Below are 24,546 nucleotides of genomic sequence, written 5' to 3'. Positions count from 1 at the left end.
GAAAGTGCTCCAGATTTCCTCAGCTTTGAAGACAAGCCACAGCAATTAAACAGATTCAATGCATTTAAAACTTCTGAAACTGGAAAATTTTGAACACACATTATCTGCAGGTGGAAAAAAAGGCTATTTTTCATCAATAAGCTCTTTCTCTCTCAGTGTAATCCTCACTTGGAATTTCCAGTCTTTCCAATGTTTCTCTCCTTTGAGAGACTGCAAGGTTCATTTCCCCCCATTACTAATTGATAAACATTTATTCAACTTTCCCTTGGAAGGATTTTATATCTATTATACACACGCATACAGTCAGTGGGATTCCCTTCTCATACACCAGCATAATTCCCCTGCCTTCAATGTACTTATACTTGATTTACATCCTTATAAGTGAGAGGTAAAGCAGACCCCCAAAAGTTACAGCTCAGGGGCCTGTTTGTCTTCAAACATACAGTTATAAATATGGAGTAACTCTACTAAAGTCAATGGAATTACACCAGCGTAAAACTGATGTAAGAGGAGAATCAGGCCCAATATATTTACAATCAAATTTTAAGTAGAGCAATTCACAGTTCTTTCCCCCCATCCTTCTGGAAAAAAGAAAAAAAAAACAATTAATAAAACAGCAAAATCTGTTGAAGTGGTCCACTCCAGGGACTGACAATTATACTAATTGAGAGGCGTCTCCCAATTAAGGCAAAATGGATTTGTGCTCAGTACATTGGAGTATATTTTAGCATGGTGTCTTATTATAAGAGGTTGCCTAATAAGGGTGATTTAATATACTTTTCATTCTGTATGTGGAAAATCTTAAACATGCACAAACAAAAATAGTATGTCACGTAACCCTGTAATATTTACAAAAAACAATCAAACCAAACAGTGCCACCCGCCCCCAAGTCTGACAAGTGATAGTTAAGTTAAAGAACACACAATTATAGCTAACTTGCTTCCCAGTTCCATTGACACTGTTATTCAAATGGTAACCATTTTTCAACTGCACTAACAGTTCACACACATTTATACAGATGATTTTTTTCTAATTCTAATATGGCTTTTTTGTACAAGTCTGCCCTCCAATGATTTATACAATAAATGTTAATATAACTAACTAAAGCTTTTTGAAACCCATCTCCCTAATGCTGGAGAAAAAATGGCTACTAACAGCATCCATGACTGCAACAGCAAACAAAGAGTAATTATTAATGGAAAGAGGTTAGATTGAAGGGAGGTTTCCAGTGGGGTTCCACTGGGATCTATTCTGGGTTTGGTGTTGTTTAACATCTTTATTAATGATCTGGATGTAAGTATAAGAGCATACTGATCAAGTTTTCAGATGTCACAAAGTTGTGGGGAGGGTTGCCAACACTTTGGAGGACAGAGATAAAATTCAGAGAGTCCAGACTATAGACAACAAAATTAAATTCAACAAAGACAAATGTAAGGTGCTACACTTAAGGAAGAAAAAACAATTGCATAAATACAGAATGGGGGGTAAATGGTTTGGTAGCAGCACAGCTGAGAAGGATCTGGGAGCTGTGGTGGATCACAATCTCAACATGAGTCAGCAACGTGATGCTGTTGCAAAAAAGTAAATGCAACAGAGGTATAGCATGGAAGTCTCTGAAGGTGATAGTTCTGCTTGACTATATACTGGTTAGGCCTCAGCTGGAGTACAGTGTCCAATATTGGTCACCAATGTATAGACAGGATGTAAAGAAACTGGAAAGGATCCAAAGGCAAGTGACAAAGATGATCAAACAGATGGAATGCAAGCCATATGAGCAAAGGCTGAACAAACTGGGTCTGTTCAGTTTGGAAAAGAGGAGATTAAGGGGAGATATGATAGCAGTCTTCAGATACTTGAAAGTTTTCCATAAAAGAAAATGGAGAAAAGTTGTTCTCTTTTGCTACAAAGGGCAGGACAAGGGGCAATGGGTTCAAACTACAGCATAGAAGATTTAAATTAAATCTCAGGAAAAACTTCCTAACTGTAGAACAATAGGACAATGGAACAGACGCCTCGGGAGACTGTGGAAACATCTTCACTGGATGTTTTCAAAAGGAGGCTGGATAGCCTCTGTCTTGGATGGTTTAGCCACAGCAAATCCTGAATCTTGGCAGGTGGTTAGACTAAATGACCCTTGCAGTCCCTTCTACCCCTAAGATTCTAACCCTTTGACACTAAACTTCTGTGAGCCCCCTCTCACCACACGTTTGGAAGAGTTGAACACTCTTGGAGACGGTGTTTCGATTTTTTGTTTGTTTTTATAAAAACATAAAATTCAAGGGTGCTCCTGCCAAATGACTACACATGAAAACTTTAGCCATACCATTGCTTAATTAAAATAGTTACTTTCTTTTACTTATGGAATTTGAGTTCTGTTTGACCTGTGACCTTGATACTTTAAGAAAATAAGTTTTCTGTGCTCTACACCCATACACCCACCTCCATATCCATGTATTTTTAGGTAAAAACTATGCCCCTTTTTATTTTGTCTTAAGTTTTAACAAACTTTTTTTTTTTTTTTTTTTTTTTAAGCTTTCTGGGTCTCTATTTCTGCTCTGAACCACTGAGCATTGGCTTTCAACACTGCTGAGCTTCATGCAGTTTTGCAATCAGATTTAAAAATAAGAAATCGGATGCTATACAATATGCTTGATTTAGGTCTCTATGTTTCTTCAGTACTTCTGAGAAAACCCACAGGAAGGGAAAAAAGTACCTTGAAATTCCCAGAACTTTCATGTGTATAAAAATCTCAGGGGCTAAATTTGACAGGTATAACTCCATGAAGTCAAAAGAATTACAGCAGAAGAGAAACTGGTCCATAGTGTCTATGTTCTATTATGACCTTTACGTTTGCCAAGCCAGAGCCTAGCAAAATACAAAATATTACAACTGTGCAGTAACTATAACTAAAAGCAGGAGGTGAAAGCTTTCTTACCAAGTGTATTTTAGTAGGAAATAAAGTTCCCAGTATGGAATGTGAACTAGCACTTTTAGCAATACAATCTTTTAAAAAACTCAGTCCCCTGTGGTAATTGCGAAGAAAAACAACTCAAATTAATTGTTAGACCTTAGGCTTTAGGGATACAGAAAAAGCAAGGACCTAGGAAATAATGTCATACATTTTAATGATATAGCTATTTGTGAGTTAAAATAAACAAGGAGATGAAAGGCATTAAGATAAGAACAGCAATTTGACACATCATTTTAAAAAGACAGGAGTTTATTGGCATAAAGAAAATTAAGCATAAAAACTATTATATCTATCTAGACATAACAAGGATGGAGAAAGTCAATAATACCCTGATGAAAGAAACTCACACTATTAAAGATTAGATGCTGGAAGAAGAACACCCTTTATGGAAATTTTGATCTTTGCCACTGAAGAATTACTAAGAGCAGGGAAAGGGATCAGTTCCATATTCTTTATTCATCTAGGTAGCCCAATAGGATTATTCACATGAATAGAGCTGCAGGATTGGCCCAATATAAAACAAAGGGCCCCAATTCTATTAATAATATGGCATATAAAAATAATTCCTTTGTTACTCAAAAATTATGGGTCAAATTCTGCCATCCTTACTCATGCCAGACAGCAGTTGACGAGACTTGTTGAATAAGGTACTGTTCAACACTAGTATCAGAATCTACCGCTAAATGACTAGTTAATACAGTATTAGTAGAGAAGCTCATTTGCGACTAGGTCATGCAATCCTTATTCATACTGGTGAGCACTTACTCACACAAGTAACACTCCACAGATCTCAAAGAAAAGGAACTTTGTGAATTTGAAAAGTATTTAAATTTGAAAAGTATCTATTTAAAAAGTAGGGTTACTTGTGTAAGTAAGTGTGCAACAATGTAAGAGTTGCACAAACTAGCCCTTATAAAATAATTCCTGGGCAGTCTACTGAGTTTATGGGCTATAAACCTAATTCGAGACCTTTTATCACAACAAGATAAACAATCAGAAGCTCCTAGAGCTGGGGGATGCAGTGGGGTGAGGGCAGTGCACCTGCCTTTCTGTGTAATGGCCAGAAGGTATGACCTGGCACTGGGCAAACAGTTGTCCAAGGGTGAAGCAGGTTTGGGTCTGGTCTACTCTCCTGGAGGCATCAGGACTGAATCTACATTCATTTACACCAGCTTCACACTGGTGTAACTTTATTGTCTTCAGTTAAGTTAATCCCGATTCACAGTAGAGTAAGTGTGAAATAAGTGGAGAAAGCAAGGAGAATCTGGCCCATTGTGTCTGAGTCAAGCTCCCACTAGAATGCTGAATCAAATCATCCTTATATCAAGGCTGTGGCTCTTGGGAGCTGAGGTAATTAATTCCCCTAGACACTTTTGAAAATCCCACTCAACCTTGAATTTTTTTCATCCCTTTGACCCTTTTAGCTACAGGCACCCTGGTCCCCATGGGTCTGCATATCGCAGGATCAGGGCCTATTATATAAAACCACGCCAGGTGTCATGTTTTCTGTTCTTTGTGATGATTCTAAAGCAGTAATTAATAATCATGCTATTTGCACAGGTGCACTAATATCTTTGATTATGTTGGTGCATAAACAAAACCGTTTGGGAGTAAAACACTGAAGTATCTATGTTGAAGATGTCAAACAAAAGCAGCCTCATTAATCTGAGCTCTCTTCAAAAAAGAGTGTTTGCCTGAAAATGGCAACATCTGAAAGAAAATATTTATAAAGTTTTACAGACAATGGAGGATATAACTGGGACAATGTTTTAAAACAAATTTAGGCTCCATGCAAGGCATGTGTATAACTTCTCTCACAAGTGTGAGTACGTGTGTGTGTGTACGTACGTATGTACATATGTACGTATGTACTTGGGTTCCAGATCAGGGCCTCAAGAATAATATTCTGTTAATACTTTAGTGATGTAATTCATTAAGGCAGAGAATGTCTAGAAAGGGAAATAAACAGAGATAATTACCTTCCATGTGGAGAAAATAAATTATTTTTGTAGCCCTTGCTTGCCATTTCAAGATTTTCCTGTCTGTTGTGGCAGCTGAAAGTGCTCCCCCCACAGAGTCATGTATACATATACATATTTCAGTGGTATCTCATGTCTTAGGTTCCAAAGCTATAGATGTCAGATTTCTTTATAGATCTTAAATTCCCTAATTTTGTTAACTTTAAAATAAGAGGCTATTGGCTCATTCAGCAAAGTAGTACTTAAGGTGGATTTAGCTGCTAGGAACACCATTAAAGATCTGACTTACAATTTTGGCCTTGGAATTTGGGATACACAGGAGACTTGTTAGCCTGCTGAATAATTTGTTACAACTATCAGTAGACATGTAAAATGTAAGGAGTTCAATATTCATACAGAATCCCAAGCATGGAATCCATTTTCTCCAGGTATTATTCAGTGTCTAAAAATCTTTCTATGTACAACATAAATGGAGGAAAATTTGAATGGTTTTTCCTCCCTCCTTTGACACACAACTCAAGATTCTGAATAACAGAATGCTTTTTTCAGTCATCTTTTATCTTGTTTTATGCCTCTTTGGCTGGTCAAATTATCTCTGCTAGGCTCTGAGATGGTGAACTGTGGGCTTGTTCCACGCAGCTCAAACAGGGGAAACGTCTAATGGGATCAGTTTAAAGTTCATATGCTTCTGCAGCCCAGGATCAAATACTGTCAAACTCAACATGCAGAAAACCTGCACTTGAAAACAATGATGTTCACTTGACTCTTCATCTATTCCAGTGCTGAGTAGTGATAACTACTAATCTTAGTTATCCTTTATGCAAAAACTAGGGTTTGAGTGGAGATTGAATATTATCAGAATGGGGAGATTCACCAAAGCAGCCCTTCTCTCGTGGCCTTATCAGTTTCCCAAAGACTGAAGTTTTAATTTTTCTTTAAATATAAAATATATTTAAAAAATCAACTTTCTGGTAAAGGCAGATGGAAAATGTTCACAAACATTTTCTGGTGAAAACGGGGACATTTTTACAAAGAATTTTTTTGTTACCACCTCTAATTTCCATCCTGGATGGTTGTGAAGACTACAGTTGGTCAAAACTGAATATCTGTTTCATGGAAGAGTTTCGGTATTTTAGAATTTGTATTTATTCTGAATGGGAACACAACCAAATATTTTAATTTCCCATAAAGTAATATGCACTACTACTACTACTGACATAACATGATATGGCATAATACAATCATTGAAATAGTTTATTTTATTTTTAAAATCATTAAGGAAGCTGCTACTTAAAGCAGATTGAAAGACTTGTCTTATTCGCTAGTTCGTTCAAAAGGTATCCAGTTTGTATTGTAATAAAAAACTGTTTGACACAGTCAAAAATAATACAATAGTCATGGTATAAAAATAGAAATATCCAATAAAATAAAATTCAACCAAAAATTTCAGAATTTCCCAAGTCAAAAATTTATGAAAATTTTTTTCTTTAGAAAATATTTTTCTGCAAAAATATTTGTTGAAATTAATGCATTTAAAACCATCCATTTGAAATAAAATGTCATTTTTCATCACCAGCTCTAATGAAGACATCACTCTGAGCTGGAACTGGAAACATACCAGCATGGAAATGAAGCAACCACTCTAAGGGCAGAATGACTGCCATTTCCTCTCTACCAACCCAAGAGGTCACAAACACGACATCTGTGGACCCACTGTGCTGGGAGGGAAAAGCTGCACAGCAGGGCTCAGCACCACTGCATCTGTGTGGTAGGAGGTCCACAGGCCTTATCTGCACTTGCCTTTTTGTTGAAGTTTCCCACTGCACTACCATTTGAGCTGCCCCACTGGTACTAGCAATACTGGGAGCATTAGTGTACACCACCAGTGGCCTGTGTTTTAAATAAGTGGCATCTATAACTGGTTTGAATAGAATTAAATGACACCGTGGTTAAAATGCTTATGGCTTGTCTACACTTGGTAATGCAGTGCCAGTGTAGATGGGATGTTCACTTGCTGCTATGACTCACAGGCTGAGAGCTTACACAGTCATTCCTGACTAAGCCCTGGGAAAGGGTTCCTTTTTCCCCAACTCCATTTCGACCTTCTGTGCAAAGCCAATTTACTTGAGCTTTGTATGTTGATGGAAGGGTGACTAATGCTGCAGCCTAACAGCAGCAATTTAAATGTCATCACAATCAGCTATTTCACTGTTCATCATTTTTGCAAGCGTGAAAAGAGCTGAGTAGAATGCCAACACTTTCTCTGTGCCTCCAGTCTGACCCCTGAAGTGGACATGTGTGGAACGAACAAAAATGTGGCAGATGATATTTCTGTAGCTTTTGATATTTAAAAAAAAATGTGGGTAACATTCTTCTTCTGTGGCTGATACATGATTCTGATAAGTATACAATTTTCAAATGTAGGCACCTAAATCTCACATTTGGGTGCTGAAATAAGCTGTTAGGTGTCCCAATATCTATTTTAATTGTCTAAATGCCAATTGAGCACCCCCATGCAGAACTGGGTATCCCAATTTAGGCTCTAATCTGGTTCCCACAGAAGTCAATGCAAACCTTCTACTATCTTCAGTGGCATAAGATTGGGCTGCTAAATTTGAATATTGGGCTCTAGGGCCCCAACTGTCAAACCCGGGTATCCAAAATGAGGCTCCTAAATCCTTCAAACAGAAATTATGGATTTGACAGATGTTAAGAGCGTGATGTGGAAATTATTCACTTAAATTTAATGGCCAGTGTTGAAGACAGACAAGATGATCATAATGGTCCCATGTGGCCTTAAAATATTTGAATCTGTGGGTAAGTCTACACTACAGCACTACATTGGCGCAGATGCACCAATGGAAGAGCACTCTCCTGTCGGCATAATTACTCCACCTCAGCGAGAAGTGGAAGCTATGTTGGCAGGAAAGCGTCTCCCACCGACATAGCACTAGTGTGGACAGCACGAAACGTGCATCACTTGGAGGGCTTTTCTACACCCCTGAGCAACGTACGTAATATCAACTTAGATTGTAGTGTGGACCTGCCCTATGTTTAGGAATCTAACAAAGAGAGGCCTGATTTTCAAAATGCCGAGTCCCTGCAGTTTCCAGTGAAGTAAGAACTGGAGTCAAGGGAGGCTGCAGTTAGTCAGCACTTCAGAAAATCAGAAGCACAAACATTTTGTGCTTTAGTTGAGGCACACAAGTTTGATAATTTTGGTCTAAGTCTCATAGTTCATGTTGATGCCATTGTGGATGTTATAGGCAGAAGGATAATTTGGCCTTAACATAGTGAGAACAGTTACAGTGTTTACAATATATACAAAAGAGACACATGATAAGAGACCTATTGCTATAGCACAATGAAGCACTTAGAGAAAATGCAAACTTAGCTACTCATATGCCTGGATGATAGAAGTCATTACTTTGTGCTGAAACATTAGTTATTTTTTAAACTGGTAGTAGAAATGAAAATGTAGTTTGAACGATGATTCTTCTCTGTCAATGACTTCAGAGCCTTTGGCTTGCTCCTGAGAGATCTGAGCACCCATAATGCTACACTAAGGTCAAGGAAAATTGCAGGTGCTCAGCCACTCTCTGCATCATATTCATTGTTAGCTGCTTTATGGCAGTCACTACTTTAACTGCCTTTTGCATTGCCAATACGTGATAGCATTGCCAGTGGACCACGTACAGATTTACTATGAAGATGTTATTGACAGTGTTACAGAGAGTGCTGCATTCCTAAATGCTGACTCAGGATCAATTAAATATCAAGACAGAAAATACACAAAGAATAATGTGAAACATGAGAATAGGAAACTTTTGATATTTTTCATTGTCATGCATAGTAGGGGAGAGAAAAAAAGAGAGAGAGAGAGAGAGAGAGAGAGAAAGGGGTGAAGGTGTAGGGAAAAGGAAAAATTTTCTTTACACAATTGTGCTACAAATAATATGAGAAAGCATGGCAAACATCCAAGTTCCTACATGACAGGCAATGTGAGATGTAACTGAAATATTAAAATAAATATAAAAAGAATCTTTGAATGCTAAGAGGGTGATCCAGATGAACTAAATATGGAGACACTATTATAGGGATTGTTCAATATTTTCCATAAGATTTCGGATAAATACACTGATATTTTCTGTTAATTCCAATTTGTTGTATGAGCAAAAGTCCTTCACTTAGACCCGGACCCAGAAAAGCCTTTCCCCATCTCTGCTATTGCATCTTCAACAATCTATTGCCTCTCTGTACAGTGCCTACCACAATGGGGTCCTGAGCCATGACTGTGTCTCCTAGGCACGGTGGCAATAGAAATAAATAATCATCAGCCCCAGCCCTCTTCTGTACTCACTACTAGCTTCTCCCCATCCAACCTTCCAAAAGCATGTGCTGAACTATAAGCATGTGAGCAGTCTTGACTTCAGTGGAAGTACTCATGTGCTTAAATTTAAGCATGTGCTTTCCGGTGGCATGGCCATGAATTATCTCATTGACGTCAATGGTACTACTCACATGAATTTGACCCTCTGTGCATAGATCAAAGTACATGTTAAAAATCATAGATACGGAAAACATACGTTTGGGGGTTTGTAGCATTAAACAGAATATTATATGCTATGAACAACAGAAAATGCTCACCTCATTTATTTATTGCTGAGAAATTTCCCTTTATGCCTCAGAGCATTTACATAATTAGACAGACTAAAAACTTGCTTGGTTTGTTTCTTCTTATTATTAAGACATTATTTTAATCCCAAAGTAGTAGTTATAAATTCCATTAACTGGATGATATGAATTATTCAGCTAGTGGCATATTTAGATTGTAGTCTCAATAAAAAGGCCCATGTTGTTCAGAATTCTGTAGTCCTATAAAATTTCACCTCATTTGCAAAATATTGATTAGATGGTTATTAACTAACTGCAATTGTGTTTAGCTAAAAGATGCTAAATATTAATTACTTTATTATTAGTAAAAATAATCCCTCCAGATATTTCACACTTGTAAATTCTCAGTGAAATAACTCCTCCATTGGCATGCTAGCCCCTCACAAAATAAGTGACTTAAAATGTCAGTTAAAGAATGCCTGAACAAAATCAATCAGAGAAAATATTTTAGATTAGTTTTTATTTCCACATGTTAAATAGGTTAAATCCATAGTCCTCAGAGGTTAAAAGGCAGGCTGTTTCTACACATTCAGGGTCACATAAAAAAAATACAGCCTCCTTTTAATTCCAACATAGCCTAGCCTTCTCCTTTTCACAGGACTGTACAACAACAATAAAGGGTCACAATATAAAACCTCAAATATAGCCTGGAACTCTGTCCAGGGCAGATACTTGATTCATTACTTATGTGACAGAGACCAGAAATAACTTCTATTCTGTTCTTTTTCTTCCAACGCACCATGGTACATGAAACCTCTGAGCTCTGTGGTAACCAATACAGAATGATCCAAAGCCCCTTGAAGTCAATGGAAATACTTCCTGTGACTTCAAGGTGCTTTATTAAATCAGTCCCATACATAAATTGTCAGACCAAGAAGTATTAGTGAATTATCATCAAGTGACTTAAAAGAGCCTGTGGGCATTAGAGTCACGATGGCGCAATGAAGACCCAGTCAGTTAGGCCTTTGAACATTAAAATCAAACCTTGAATTCAGCCCACCCACCAAAAGGCTGCTGAAGCACAGAATGAAGTAGATTGCATACAGTCCCCATCCTATCAATCATACTACTGTATTGTGTACCCATAGCAAATAACAGATCACTCTCAAAAATGTCAGTGAGAGAAGGATTGTAATCTTCTACTCCATCCTTTAATTGCATCCCCAGTCTTCCTATCACTGACTCCTCCACAACCTCTCATGCCCCATTCCCTTTCTGAGCTCACTGCTGACTTGTTCCTCATCCAACCTCCTCAAATTGCATCTCAAACCTCTCTGCAACCCTTCCCTACTATATGGACTTCATTTTAAACATTTTTTATTGTTTTACAGGTTTACATTGGAAAAATATTATTGAGTTAAAGATTTCCAAGTATTAGGTGACATTCTTTGCCAACCATATCACATTTAAATATCTGATTCTTTCTTTAAGACCTTGAAAAACTCTGCTTCAGTCTACATCCCAGAGTATTTTTCCAGCTGCATTTCCTCTCACCCTCTTCACTATATCTTTAGCTTTCTTCTCCTACTGCAGTCTTCCACAATGCTCCAATCCATAGAATGTTTTACCAATCCCAGTGTACCTTGCTCTCACCTACTGCTCCTCTGATCCTTCCTAAGTCTCACAGACATCATGTCATTGATATGCCTTCTCCATCCCAAGATTGTATTAAAGAAAACAGAGAAATAAAGCAAGATGTTATAAGGAAAAATGAAACCATAAGAAAAGCTATTAAAAAAACAGCAAAACATTTTCATGAAAATATGTTGAAGTATTTTATAATTTTCTGTTGAAATTTCAAAATAATTGACCAGCACACATAGATAGCCAAAAAAAGACCACAATTTATTATGAAAAACACTCCAATTGTTCATGATTTTTTTAAACTAACCTTTGACGACATGCAACCCTAATTCAACCTCTTTTCTGGGTCTCCAAGTACATCTTATGTTTTCTGTGGCTGTCCTTGAGGCCTTTAACATAGGTGTTATCCCTGAGTCGGAACTTTCTCTAGGTCTTCAAATCCAGGCTGGCCTTTCCTATCCATTCATGTGGCTAAAACGCTCATCATCTCATGTCATAATTATTGGAACATCTTTTTCTCTGGCCTTGACAAATGCAGTCTCACCCCACTCATATCCATTCAGATTGCTGCTGCGAAATTCATTTTCCTAGCCTGTCACTTTGACATTGTCACTCTCTCTTCAAAGGCCTTCACAACCTATCCCCACCATCTGAAACATCTCTCATTCAGTAGTGCAGTGGTTCCCAAACTTTAACAACCTGTGAACCCCTTTCACTAAAATGTCAAGTCTCGTGAACCCCCTCTTAAAAAATAATATTTCCAGGGATTTTCTCCTTTACCTGAGTATAAATTATAAAAGCAGTGATCTTGGAAATATAAAATTTGTTTTTATGACCTGCTTAATACACACCATTATTAATTATTATTTATCATTGAAGTATTTTTATTACATTATGAAAATGGCAACACTCTTCCAAGATCTCACTTTCATAGCTGGTATCATTCTGAATAAGCCTGTTATAAGACAAGGCTCCTATGTTTCACATTCAATACTCCTTGATGAAACAGCATGAAGGTATTTAAGAAGCCAACTCATAGCATTCCTCCTACACAAGCATTCAGGTCTTGAACAGTCCAGGCAAACAACGCACATGACAACAAAGCATAAACTTGTTCTTCATAATAATTTTAAAAACAATACTATCTGCCTATTTAATTTTAAAAACAGCAAAAAATATGTACCTCCCTTTCCATTTCTAATAAGGACTCTTGAAGTTTAAATCTCCTCAGTGTGATAGAGATGCTTGCTTTGATCTGCTTAGCTCTTGGAAGTCTAGGGGCTCTAGGCTGCTGGCCTTTGCTGCCCGGGGTCCCTAGGGACAGCTCTGTCCGCCATTAGGGAATGTTTTCCCAAGAACCCCCTGTAACATTTTGTGAACCTGGGAACCATTGAGTAGTGAAAGGTCAGCTTCCTCCTCCAATCAGCCCGTGATGTCAGCCTCCACCAACCACTTGTTACATTTTCAGGCAAACACCTTTGTACTTTCTCCCATGCTGCCCCTCAAACTTGGAAAGAGTTATCCATAAACATCTGCAAAAACATTTCATTGTTTTATTTCAGATCCCTCCTTGAAACTCTCCTTTGCTCTGATGCCTACAAAAAACTTGACAGCAATTAGGCAGCTGTTATGCTGAAACCACTGCCTATCATGCTGACCAAAACTGTCTCCTTGCTTCCCGGTACTCCTCTTTCAGTCTGTCTCTATCCAAATCTTATACTTAGAGTGTAAACTCTTTGGGGCAGGAGTTGTCTTTTTGTTCTGTTTGTTCAGTGCCTAGCACAATGGGGTCCTGGTCCATGACTGTGGCTCCTAGGTTCTATAATACAAACTATGCCATACCTCAGGGAAGAGACTGTCTTCATCTTTGTCTTGTAAAACAGCACACACATTGCTGATGTTTAATAAACATGAACAAGAATAACCAATTATAAACCTGGAATGAATCAAGACACCAGTGGAGAGGCTGATGCAGTCTTTCCCCAGATAGGATGAAAATAGTTTTTTGTTTTGGTGACATTCCCTTGTGTTTATACTTCCTGTGGCATTGCCTACTTCTGTGGATTTTTTATTATTATTTTAAAAAACTAACACTCCGGAGGAAAAAAAAAAAAAAAAAACAGAGGGAACACTTTGATCCTTCACCCCCCCCCCCCAACACCACCCTGAAGAGAGATATTTTTCTATGACAGAAGAAAACTGAAATACAAATCAAGTTTCAACATTCGGGTTCCACACATGTGTGCAAGGAAACTGTACAGTTATGTTCTATATCTTTTTAACCCTTGTTTTCACCACAAAAAAAAACTGTGGATGGAAAAGAGCTGAGAATTTTCAAGCTTCCTCTTATGCAAAGCCAAACCTCAAAGGCCCCAATCCAAAGCTCATTGAAGCCAAAGGAAATCTTTTCATTAACATCACTGAGCTCTGGATTATGCCCTAAAAACAGAATACACCTTATTTTTTCTGTTCAGAACATTTGGAAGACAATGGCTCTAATTTAAAAATTCATTGCTTGATCTATGTTATAGAGAACGCAAGGGTAAGCCCCATAGGATGTGAGATTGTAATGATAACTTTCTGCTTTAGCACTCACAGAATAAGTGGATTATATTGTTGCAGTGGTGAAAACATACTCATAGTATTGAGGAGATGCTTTTGTTCCATAGTACTGATCCTCCAAAGAGATGAAGTTCCACCGAAGTCAAAGGGACTTTTGAGATGGCCTGGGGAATGCAACCGTGAATACATTTACAGGTTTGGTGCCTAAGTTGCCAACCAAAAGCTGAATTATTTGAGAAAGATTTACAAATTTTGTAAATGTAATTTCACATGTTTGTTTGTTCCTTGATGTAGGGTAATGTAAAAAGAGAGTATCTTTTTAAAATTTCAACCGTGGCACAAGCACGTCTGTTAATGAGCAATATTTGCTTTGCCAAGTTTGAAAGTAATTAATTAAGACACAAAATGTTATAAATATTTGACTAAAGCATACTATTCAAGAGAGGTACATCATCTTCTTACTGATTTAGGCACACACTCATGGAATATCACTTGTTTATTTCATTCAGTGCATGACTTTTCACTATTCTTAAACTATTTTAATGCTAACAAAGTTGAATGTAAAAAACTGTGATATCAATGCTGAGATTTTAGATGCACAAAAGAAAAGACATTTAAAATTATTGCTCTTACAACAACTCAATCACACTATGCAAGGATATTAAGGAAGATGACTTATAACAAATAATAGAGTATATTACACAGAGTATGCGCAAGAGACCCAAGTTTCTCTTGCTGAGAGAATCCTAACTTTGAATAGGCTGTCTTTTGTGCATCTAAAATCTCAGCACTGATGTCACCGTTTTTTTACATTCAATGTTAAATGAACCAGCATATACAGACTATGGTGCAAAAAGAATCAATTATAACCAGAAGTTTTATTCATGTGATATAGGCCATTTAATGCAGCAGCTAGTCATATCAGCACAAGGACTTTTTCACTCTGCTGTTGGGGAAGAACAGTTTACCCCATGTTTTAACAGAAAAAGTACAGCTTCCCTCTCCCAGACCAAAAGAAAAGTTGAAGGGGCAAGTGCCTAAAGGCTAACAAAGACACAGGCGCAGATCTTCAGCTGGTGGAAATTGTTGTAGGTCTGCTGACTTCAGTGAAATCACTGGAGCTGTGACCATTTCCACCAGCTTAAAATATGCTTCATGCTTCCTGCAGTTCAAAAGACAAGCAGGGAAGCAAGTTAGGGAGCATTCAAACTCACCTCTTTGCTGGTTTATATTCCTCACCTGCCAGGTAATCAGATGTCTGCTGCCAATTACACTTGTCCAAATTCCCCCAAGGAAATCCAGCTATTTTATTATGCCTCACTGTTGGACTGCTGAAAGCAAATGCAGAGCTCAGGTAGGGTTTTTAACACTTCGCTTGTCAAGATTCCCTGGGGTTCCAGCTCTCAAACAATATACAGCTACTCTATGTGAGGCTAAATTTGAAAAGATTAACTTGGCTACTGAAGTTTTATATCCTGCAAAAAAAAGTGTGTACTATTAAATTATATCAAATATTTAATCTATGAGGATGGCAAGTTTTTTGTTTTTTTGCGTGTGTGTGGAAGCTGATACTCTAGTATTCATGAGTGACGAAATGAACTTTGACAAAGTGGATGGTTTGACAGATGGTAGTTTGCTTAAGAGCTCTTCCTACCAGATGTTTGCATGAATGTTCTATAGACCTCTGTGTATTTTCATTTTTTATCATTTTATTAGCAAATACTTATCACCTGGTGCATACTTGCCCTATGGAAGTTCTGGATGATTGATGTAAAAAGTGAAAACTTTTTCCATCTGACCTCCCCCATCCCCCCATTGGGGATGGAAGTGGTGGGATTTAGAAAGTCTGTATTTTAAATACATTTAATGTTTTGGTACCTTCTTGGAAAAATAAACAAACTAACAAACAAAAGCAAATGATTAGGTTTAGTTTTAAAATGTTAATGTTATGAAATGTATGGTACACCTTACTGTTTAGGCATAACTCAAGCAATGTGTATTCCAAGGAGTCACTAGGACTACTCACATGCTTAAATGTATATATATTAGTAAGTGTTTGCAGATTAGGATTGCAGATACTACTGTGATAGGTATCCTAGAAATGCATGTAATAATAATAGAATTTATATTTACTGAGTTGAAAGTCTCTGGGTATAGATAAAAGGGGTAAAAAAAAAATAGAAGTGATATCCTGGTAGAGATCCACTACAGATCATAAAATCAGGAAGAGGACATGGATGGGGCATTTCTAGAACAAATAACAGAAATATCGAGAACACGAGACCTGGTAATAATGGGGGACTTTAACTACCCAAACATCTGTTAGAAAAGTAATACAAAGTAATACAGCAAAACACAAAATGCTCAGAAAGTTCTTGAAATGTACTGGGGACAACTTTGTTTTTCACAAAGTGGAGGAAGTAACTAAGGGGACAGACATTCTGACCAACAGGGAGGAACTGGTAGCGAAACTGAAGGTGGAAAGCAATTTGGGTGAAAGTGACCATGAAATATAGAACAGTCAGTCTGCTTCAATACCTGGTAAGATATTGGAACAAATTATTAAACAGTCAATTTGTAACCACATAGAGGATATCAGGGTTACAAGGAATAGCCAGAACGGATTTGTCAAAAACAAATCATACCAAACCAACCTAGTTTCCTTCTTTGATAGGTTTATTTGTCCAAATGATGGGTGGGGGAAAGCAGTAGATTTTAGTAAGACTTTTTATACAGTTCCACATGACATTCTCATCAGCAAACTAGGGAACTGTGGTCTAGATGAAATTATTATAAGGTGGGTGCACCACTGGTTGAAGGACTTTCCTCAAAGAGAAGTTATCAATGGTTCACTGTCAAACTGAGAGGGCATATCTCATGCCCCTCCATCCCTGGATCCTGGGACTAGTACTATTCAATATTTTCATTAAGTACTTGGATAATGGAGTGGAGGGTATCCTTTTCAAATTTGCAGCTGACACCAATATTGATGGAATTACAAGTACTTTGGAAGACAGAATTAGAATTCAAAACAACCTTGACAAATTGGAGAATTGGTCTGATATCAACATGATGAAATTCAATAAAGATAAATGCAAAGTACTATATTGAGGAAGGAAAAATCAAATGCACAACTACAAATGGGGAATAACTGTCTCAGTACTACTGAAACAGATCTGGGGGTTATAGTGGATCACAAATTGAATGAGTCAGCAATGTGATGCAGGTGAAAAAATGCTAATATTTTGGGATGTATTAAATTAAATGTCATATGTAAGACGCAGGAGGTATTTGCCCTGCTCTGCTTGGTAGTGGTGAGGCTTCAGCCAGAGGATTCTGGGAGCTGCACTTTAGGAAAGATATGGACAAATTGGAGAGAGACTGAAGGAGAGCAACAAAAATGATAAAAGGTTTTGAAAACCTGACCTATGAGAGAAGGTAACAAAACTGGGCATGTTTAGTATTGAGAAAAGAAGACTGAGGAGGGTCTTCTTAACAGTCTTCCAATATGCTAAGGATTGTTATGAAGAGGACATGGATCTATTATTCTTTGTGTCCACTGAAGGTAGGACAAGAAGTAATAGGCTTAATCTGCATCAAGGTCGATTTAAGTTAGATGTTAGAAAAATCTAAATATAAGGGTAGTTAAGCTCTGGAATAGGCTTTCAAGGAAGACTGTGGAGTCACTATCACTGCAGGATTTTACGAACAGGTTGGCCAAACACCTGTCAGGGATGGTGTGGGTTTACTTAGGCCTGCCTCAATGCAGACGGCTAGACTTGATGACTTCTCGAGATCCCTTCCAGCCCTACATTTCCATGATTCTATGGTTTTGACTATGTTTAACAATTTGTACTTTCAATATAAATGGGAATGGACTACTCAATAGCTTTTAGTTTTGACAATATCTGAAAGCAAGGGTAAATGAGATGGAGGGGAGATGAAAATTATTTATTAAAGTAATGTTTGTGTTACTCAGTGATTTGTAATATGCACAGCATAAGAAATGCCATACTGTGTCAGACCAATGGTCCATTTAACCCAGTATCCTGTCTTCTGACAGTGGCCAATGCCAGGTGCTTCAGAGGGAATGAACTGAACAGGTAATCATCAAGTGATCACCTGTCACCCACTTCCAGCTTCTGGCAAACAGAGGCTAGGGAAATTCCAGAGCATGATTTTGCATTCCTGCCCATCCTGGCTAATAGCCATTGATGAACTTATCCTCCATGAACTTATCTAGTTCTTTTTTGAATCCTGTTATAGTCTTTGGCTTTCACAACATCCCCTGGCAAAGAGTTGCACAGGTTGACTGTGCATGGTGTGCAGAAATATTGCTTTTGTTTGTTTTAAGCATGCTGCACATTAAATTCATTTGGTGATCCCTAGTTCTTGTGTTATGAGAAGAAGTAAATACACTTTCTTATTTACTTTCTCCACACCAGTCATGATTTTATAGACCTCTATCATAACCCCCCCCCCCTTTCTCATCTCTTTTCCAAGTTGAGCAGTCCCATTTTATTAATCTCTCCTCATATGGAAAATGTTCCATACCCCTAATTATGTTTGGTGCCTTTTTCTGTACCTTTTCCAATATATCTTTTTTTGAGACGGGGTGACCAGATATACACACAGTATTCAAGAGGTGGATGTACCATGGATTTATATAGTGGCATTCTGATATTTTCAGTCTTATTATCTATCCCTTTCCTAACGATTCCCAAAATTCTGTTGGCTTTTTTGACTGCCGCTGCACATTGAGTGGATGTTTTTAGAGAACTATCCACAATGACTCCAAGATCTCTTTCTTGAGTGGAAACAGCTAATTTAGACCCCATCATTTTATATGCATAGTTGGGATTATGTTTTCCAATGTGCATTACTTTGCAATTATCAACATTGAATTTCATCTGTCATTTTGTTGCCCAGTTTTGTTAGGACCCTTTGTAACTCTTCACAGTCTGCTTTGTACTTAACTATCTTGAGTAGCATAGTAGAATCCCAATCATGTGAAGAGATTTGCTTGCAAGGACCATTATATGTGGGGCTCCCAGTGTGTAGACCCTAAAGTCTTCAATGGAGTCTTGTGCACTGGCAAAGGTCAGCTGTGCAAAGCTCACTGCAGGATCAGGGCCTAAGACACCTATAGTCTTGGTGGTGACAGAGTTGAATTTGCAGAAGTGCTAAGGAAGCCTAAGTCCCATTGTCAAAAGTGTCTCGGGAACGTAGAAGGTTAAGGCTCATTGAAAGTCAATGGGACTTAGGGTCCTAAATCATTTACATGCCTTTTGAAATTTTATTTACAATCTGTGTGTGTAGATCTTTTTCCAGGATTAGGGCCTTACTTGGCAGGCCTTCTTGCCAATCCTCTCCTTGACCACTATTGACTATGGACTAGGAATGTGGTTTATCAATTTAAAAAAATATATTTTAAAATGGTGAGATAATAAAAGGAGGAAGTAATATAAACCAGTACTTTCTGAGAGGGGTAACAAATGTATCACCAAATATTTTATTTTAAAATAAAACACCTACTGAATTTTCTTTCACTAATAATTACTTGCAATAAAATAAATGATTTATACTTGAATATTAGTCTGGAAGGTCTGCACATATTAGATTATAAAAGAGTATCATGGCTTTGGCAGGCTTCATGATAAAGCCAGTTGGGGGAGCTTTTAATATAGGTAGCCATAAAGAACATTTTACTACATCCTGGTGATTTTTATAAAGGCACTTACAATGTTTCAGTTTGTAAGGCCCAGCTGGTCTTAAACACAGGCCTGCAGAGCTGCCAGGCAGCCGACATCCCCATGCTGCTAATCCAGGGCAACTGTACACAGTTTGCACTCCACTACCACTGATCTGCAGTGAACACAGACCATGGGAAGTCCTGCCTCAAGGGGCCTGACAGACAGTATCTTTATGGCTCCTGATTGGTTCACTGCCCTATATAATCCCAAGGGGAGTTCCAGAAAGTGTTCAGGCAACAGTGTGAATCTCCTGTAGCTGCCATGACCATTCCTGTTCTTGAACTGCTGGCTTTGACCTCAGCTTGATTTAGACTTCACCTCCTTATGCAGACTCTGAAACCTGACTCAGGCTCTGACCCTGGGTATCGACCCTGGCCTGCAACCTGCCTAGAAACATCACCACCACTCCCAGTCTCAGGTTTGGTTCTGACAACCCTTGTCAGGACCCTGACAGTTTGCCTGGGCCACCCTAACCTGTGGTGAAGGCCTACATTGGGGAACCATGGAGGCAGAGGGCCACTTTCTGCCCAGCATGCCTCAGAGGATATTGGAAATGCCTGAACAGACTGACCACTCTGAGGAGGAACTCCCTACGCTTTGAGCCCAAGTAGCTTGAGCGCAGCTTGCAACAGAGAACCAAGCTCTGTACAGGCAATCCACCCAGTTCCACAATAAAAACATGGCACTGCAGGCCCAAATGGCACAGCATGCTACTGATAACCAGATGCTATGAGAGCGGGCAGCCGAGCTACAGGATAACAATGCTTTATTACAGGCACACATTGTGGCTGTGTACCCAAACCCAGTCCCCCTCCTAGAACATTTTAATGGGGACCACCAAAAATTCAGGGGCTTCATTAACCAATGTTGCCTGCTGTTTCTGCTCCACCCCTGGTCCTACATCACTGACCAAACAAAAGTAGGACTCATTATTAGCCTCCCGATAGAAGATGCAATGGACTGGCCTTGTCCCTTCCTGAACAAGCGAGCATGACTATTTGACTGGGATGCCTTGCTGCAGGCGTTTTCAGGTGTATTTGACAATCCTCACCATGCCTGCTTGGCAGAGGCGACTCTATGCAAACTCCAGCAGGGGTAGGGATCAGCCTCCTTCTATGCTGCCTGCTTTCAGTGACTAGTCTCTGACACTGAGTGGAATGAAGTGGCCCAGTTCTACAAGTTCTGGTGGGGACTATGTGAGGAAAAGATTAAGGATGACCTAGCTTGGATGGATGCCCTGACTAACCTAGATGCTTTCATCAACCTTGTCATATGAATCAACAGTACTCTCAGTGAGTGACAAGAGGAAAGGAGGGGTCCACGTTGCTAACAGAACAGTTGTAGGAGCTGGATTTTATAATGTACTATAAGAATTAATGTATGATTTGATTTCATCCTGTCAGCCACCCTTTCTGAATAGTACAAAGGAAAGACAGACCAGAACAATCCTTATGACCGATTATGGTCACCCTTTTGTTTTAGAATAAGTTATAAAGCTACTATGGTTTCCTATATGTATTACAAATTAGGAAGTAAGAGACAGGATTCTCTATTGTGTCTATGTTAAGATTAGAGGGATGTTGAGAGCCTGAAACCCCAATGTGAATTGTTTTAGTTATAAGATTTAGCAAGGCTTGATGTACAATGTATTCTGCTGAATATACAATACTGCTGTCTGTATACCTTTGAAGGTTTCTGTAAGAGATTGTTTGTGTGAATGAGGAATGCATGCATCAGGAAAACATAAGGTGTGAAAGCCATCACAAATGTCCAGATGGTCAAGAAGAAGTGAGAGACTTGGAAAAGCCAGCAGACAATCAGAAAACATCCATTGTATCCGGTGCTAAACATGTTAGCAGCATCCACAACCTCAGAGGTGAGGCAGGCACCCCCGAAGGCGAGACAACAAATAGGAGACAACGATGGGAAGCCGGACAATAACCATCAAATGATAACACCACTTAAGGACTAATGATTACAGGATGACATTGCAAAATGCATGGACTCAAATGAAAATTTACAACTATAAAGCTGGGGTGTTTTGCCATGGAACTCTGGGTTCAGTCCTCAAGGCCTCGGAGCATCGGATCGTGACTGACAGAACCCAGCTCCACACTCGTGCTCAATCTAACTGGCCATTAGATTGACTCGAGCTACAACAGATTGGTAACTATGAACATCACTGGCAGGACTATGTGTGTGTGACTGAAAAGCATATGCTAACTGTGGTATTCTCAATAAATGCTGTGTATTTACCTTCCTCTATAAAGATCCCGTGTACTTTGTATGAGCATAACACAGTGCTCCTTAGTACTTGTCTCCAGCCCAGACGCTAAACTTGAGTAGCTGGATAGCACCCACCACCCTCTGATCCCGGAGGAAAAACAGCACCATTGCCACCCCAGGTTTTGTTTCTACTGTAGACGATCTGGCCATGCTTTTGCCTACTGCCCACCCTGAGCTCTAGTGTGACACAGTTCAGGAAACATCCACGCCCAGGCCTGGTAGAGGGACTTGGCCTAGGTGGGCCCCTCAATAATGCCCCCCATTCCTCACCAAGGAACCTTAAAGTCCAGATCTGTCTTTGCGTTCTAAGGGAGCCTTACCGAATTCTGCTACAGTAGGCACTCATGGATTCCAGGTCAGCAGACAACTTCATAGATGCTGATACAGCCCAAGCCCCAAGTATTCCAGTTCAACCAAAGACTGTTCACAACCTATTGTAAACTATAGATGGCTCACTCCTGTCATCAGGGCCAGTGACACAAGAGATGGTGCCATTCAGGACCATCAGGAAGTCCTTCAATTTGAGAAAATCCGCTCACCACACATCCCCATAATTGCTGACATTTCATGGCTGTTGGCTCATGATCTGTACATCCTTTGACATGAGCACCAAGTTAGCTCTTGGTCCAAGTTCTGCCAGCAAGTCTGCCTTTGCGCACCATCGGATAAATCCCAGAATCAAAATGTACTCCCTCCCAGGGCCTTGGCTTGGGGTCAGCTGGGAGCACCACTGGAGTTGACTTCAGCACTGTCCCCAAGTACAGCAATTATGGTGATGTCTTTGAATAAAAGAATGCTGACACCCTACTATGACACCAGAATTATAACTGCCCAGTTGAGCTGCAACCAGGGACCCAGGTGCCATTTGTCCATATCCACACAATATTGGAACCAGAGCTGTTTGTCCTGTACTCCAAGAGAATCTGGCCAAGGTTTTCATAAGGCCGGCAGCTTCTCCTACTGGAGACCCAGTTCTGTTTGTTAAAAGGAAGATGGAACCCTGTGCCTACGCTTGGATTACCGAGTCCTCAATCAGGTTACCATCAGGAATCAATACCCCCTTCTACTTCTCCTGGAACTACTGGACTGTGTACAATTGGCTCAAGCATTCATTGAACTCGTCATAAGTGTGGGGCCTACAACCTGATTTGGACCTGAGCCAGGGATGAGTGGAAGATGGCTGTACCTAGTTCAAAAAGCTAGTACAAATTCTTGGTAATGCCATTTGGCCTCACAAATGCCTGCAATATTCCAGCATTTTATGAATGAGGTCTTAGACCAGTATATTGTAGTCTACCTAGATGATATGCTCATCTTTTCTGAGAATCCTAAGCAATACACCCAGAACATCCACTTGGTCCTGCTTCAAAAATTTCCACCAGGACAACTGGTCCAGACTCATACCCCAAGCAGAGTTTTGTTACAACAACGCTGACCATATCTCACCATGCAGAGACCATTCTATGCAAACTATGTCTTTCACTGCCAACTCCACCAATCCCACAGTCGCTGACTGTGGCAGATCCAGGAGGGCCAAGAAGAACTCAAGGCACATCTGGACAAGGCCAAGGGAGACAACAAACAGCATGTTGACTGCTGGTGCCAGGAAGGCCTGGCATACGCTAATCTGGCAAAAAGTGTGTCTCAGTCCAAAACCTGTGCACCAACTGGCCATGTCGTAAACTGGATTACCGATACCTCAGGCCATATTCCATCAGTCAGGTAATCAACCCAGTGACCATGAAGCTGCAGTTTCCCCGATCCCTCAAAATACACCTAGTGTTTCACGTATTCTTGGAAAAACTCTACACTGACAACCCCTTCGCTCACTGGGCTCAAAAACCATCCCCTCCAGTGTGGGCCTAAGAACACAAAGAGTATGAGGTCATGAGAGGCTGGACTTGAAAAGTCAATTGCAGCGGTCTCTGGTACCTTGTAGACTAGGAAGGTTAAGGCCCAGAAGAGGGATCCTGGGAGCCATAATCACAAGTCCATGCCCCTGACATCATAGCAGCCTTCCACATGGCCCATCCAGACAAAACTGGGCTGGTGGAGGGTGCCCCCACAGGGAGCTGGGTAAAGGTAAGGCCCAGTGGGTCTTGAAACCTGCCACCCCATAGCAGCTGCAACCAGTTTGCAATCCATAACCCACTATGGACACAAACCATGGGAAGTCCCTCCTTAAGGGCTCTGACAGGCAGCGCTCTCATGGAAGTGTCCAAGCAACAGCGTGGATCTCCTATAGCTGTCACTATCATTCCTGCTGTTGAACTGGTAGCTTTGATGTCCGTTTGATTTGGACTTCTCCTGACCCGGACTGATGGCCTTCGTCATGATAGTGACGGTTTTACCATTTAAAAATGATGAAGTGTTTGATCACATCATTTACTATAAATACATTAAAACGTATTATAAATGTGCATTTTGTCTCTTATAAGAAGATTGTTTTAACTAGCATTCTTATACTATTACCATATTTACTAAAACTGACAGCAGCTGCAGTTAACATGTAGAATATATCTTTTTAAACTATTAAGAAAGCAAATTTTCACTAGCATTATGGTAATTAGGGTGAATAGCCAAACAATTATATTGTGTTATGGCAATACCAAGGCTTGCTAACTTAATGTTAAGTGTCTTTTTGTTTTAGTTGTTTAATCAAAAAGTAGCATACATTTTTAAGACCTCCTTTACAACTACATATAAGAGATTACTTTTTAAATCTCATTTTAAATG

The 24,546-nt window shown here is 39.3% G+C and overlaps 1 protein-coding gene across 4 annotated transcripts in view; it reads right to left on the bottom strand.

Annotated features, from left to right (window-relative positions):
• EDIL3 (EGF like repeats and discoidin domains 3) overlaps positions 1 to 24,546 on the bottom strand; it is a 437,917-nt gene that overhangs the window by 105,474 nt on the left and 307,897 nt on the right. The gene's annotated exons all lie outside the window — the stretch shown is intronic.

The sequence above is a fragment of the Malaclemys terrapin genome, chromosome 6, assembly GCF_027887155.1.
Source record: "Malaclemys terrapin pileata isolate rMalTer1 chromosome 6, rMalTer1.hap1, whole genome shotgun sequence".
Classification (NCBI taxonomy): domain Eukaryota; kingdom Metazoa; phylum Chordata; order Testudines; family Emydidae; genus Malaclemys; species Malaclemys terrapin.
The sequence above is the reverse complement of the archived record's forward strand: the minus strand, read 5'-3'. Positions and strand labels throughout refer to the sequence as shown.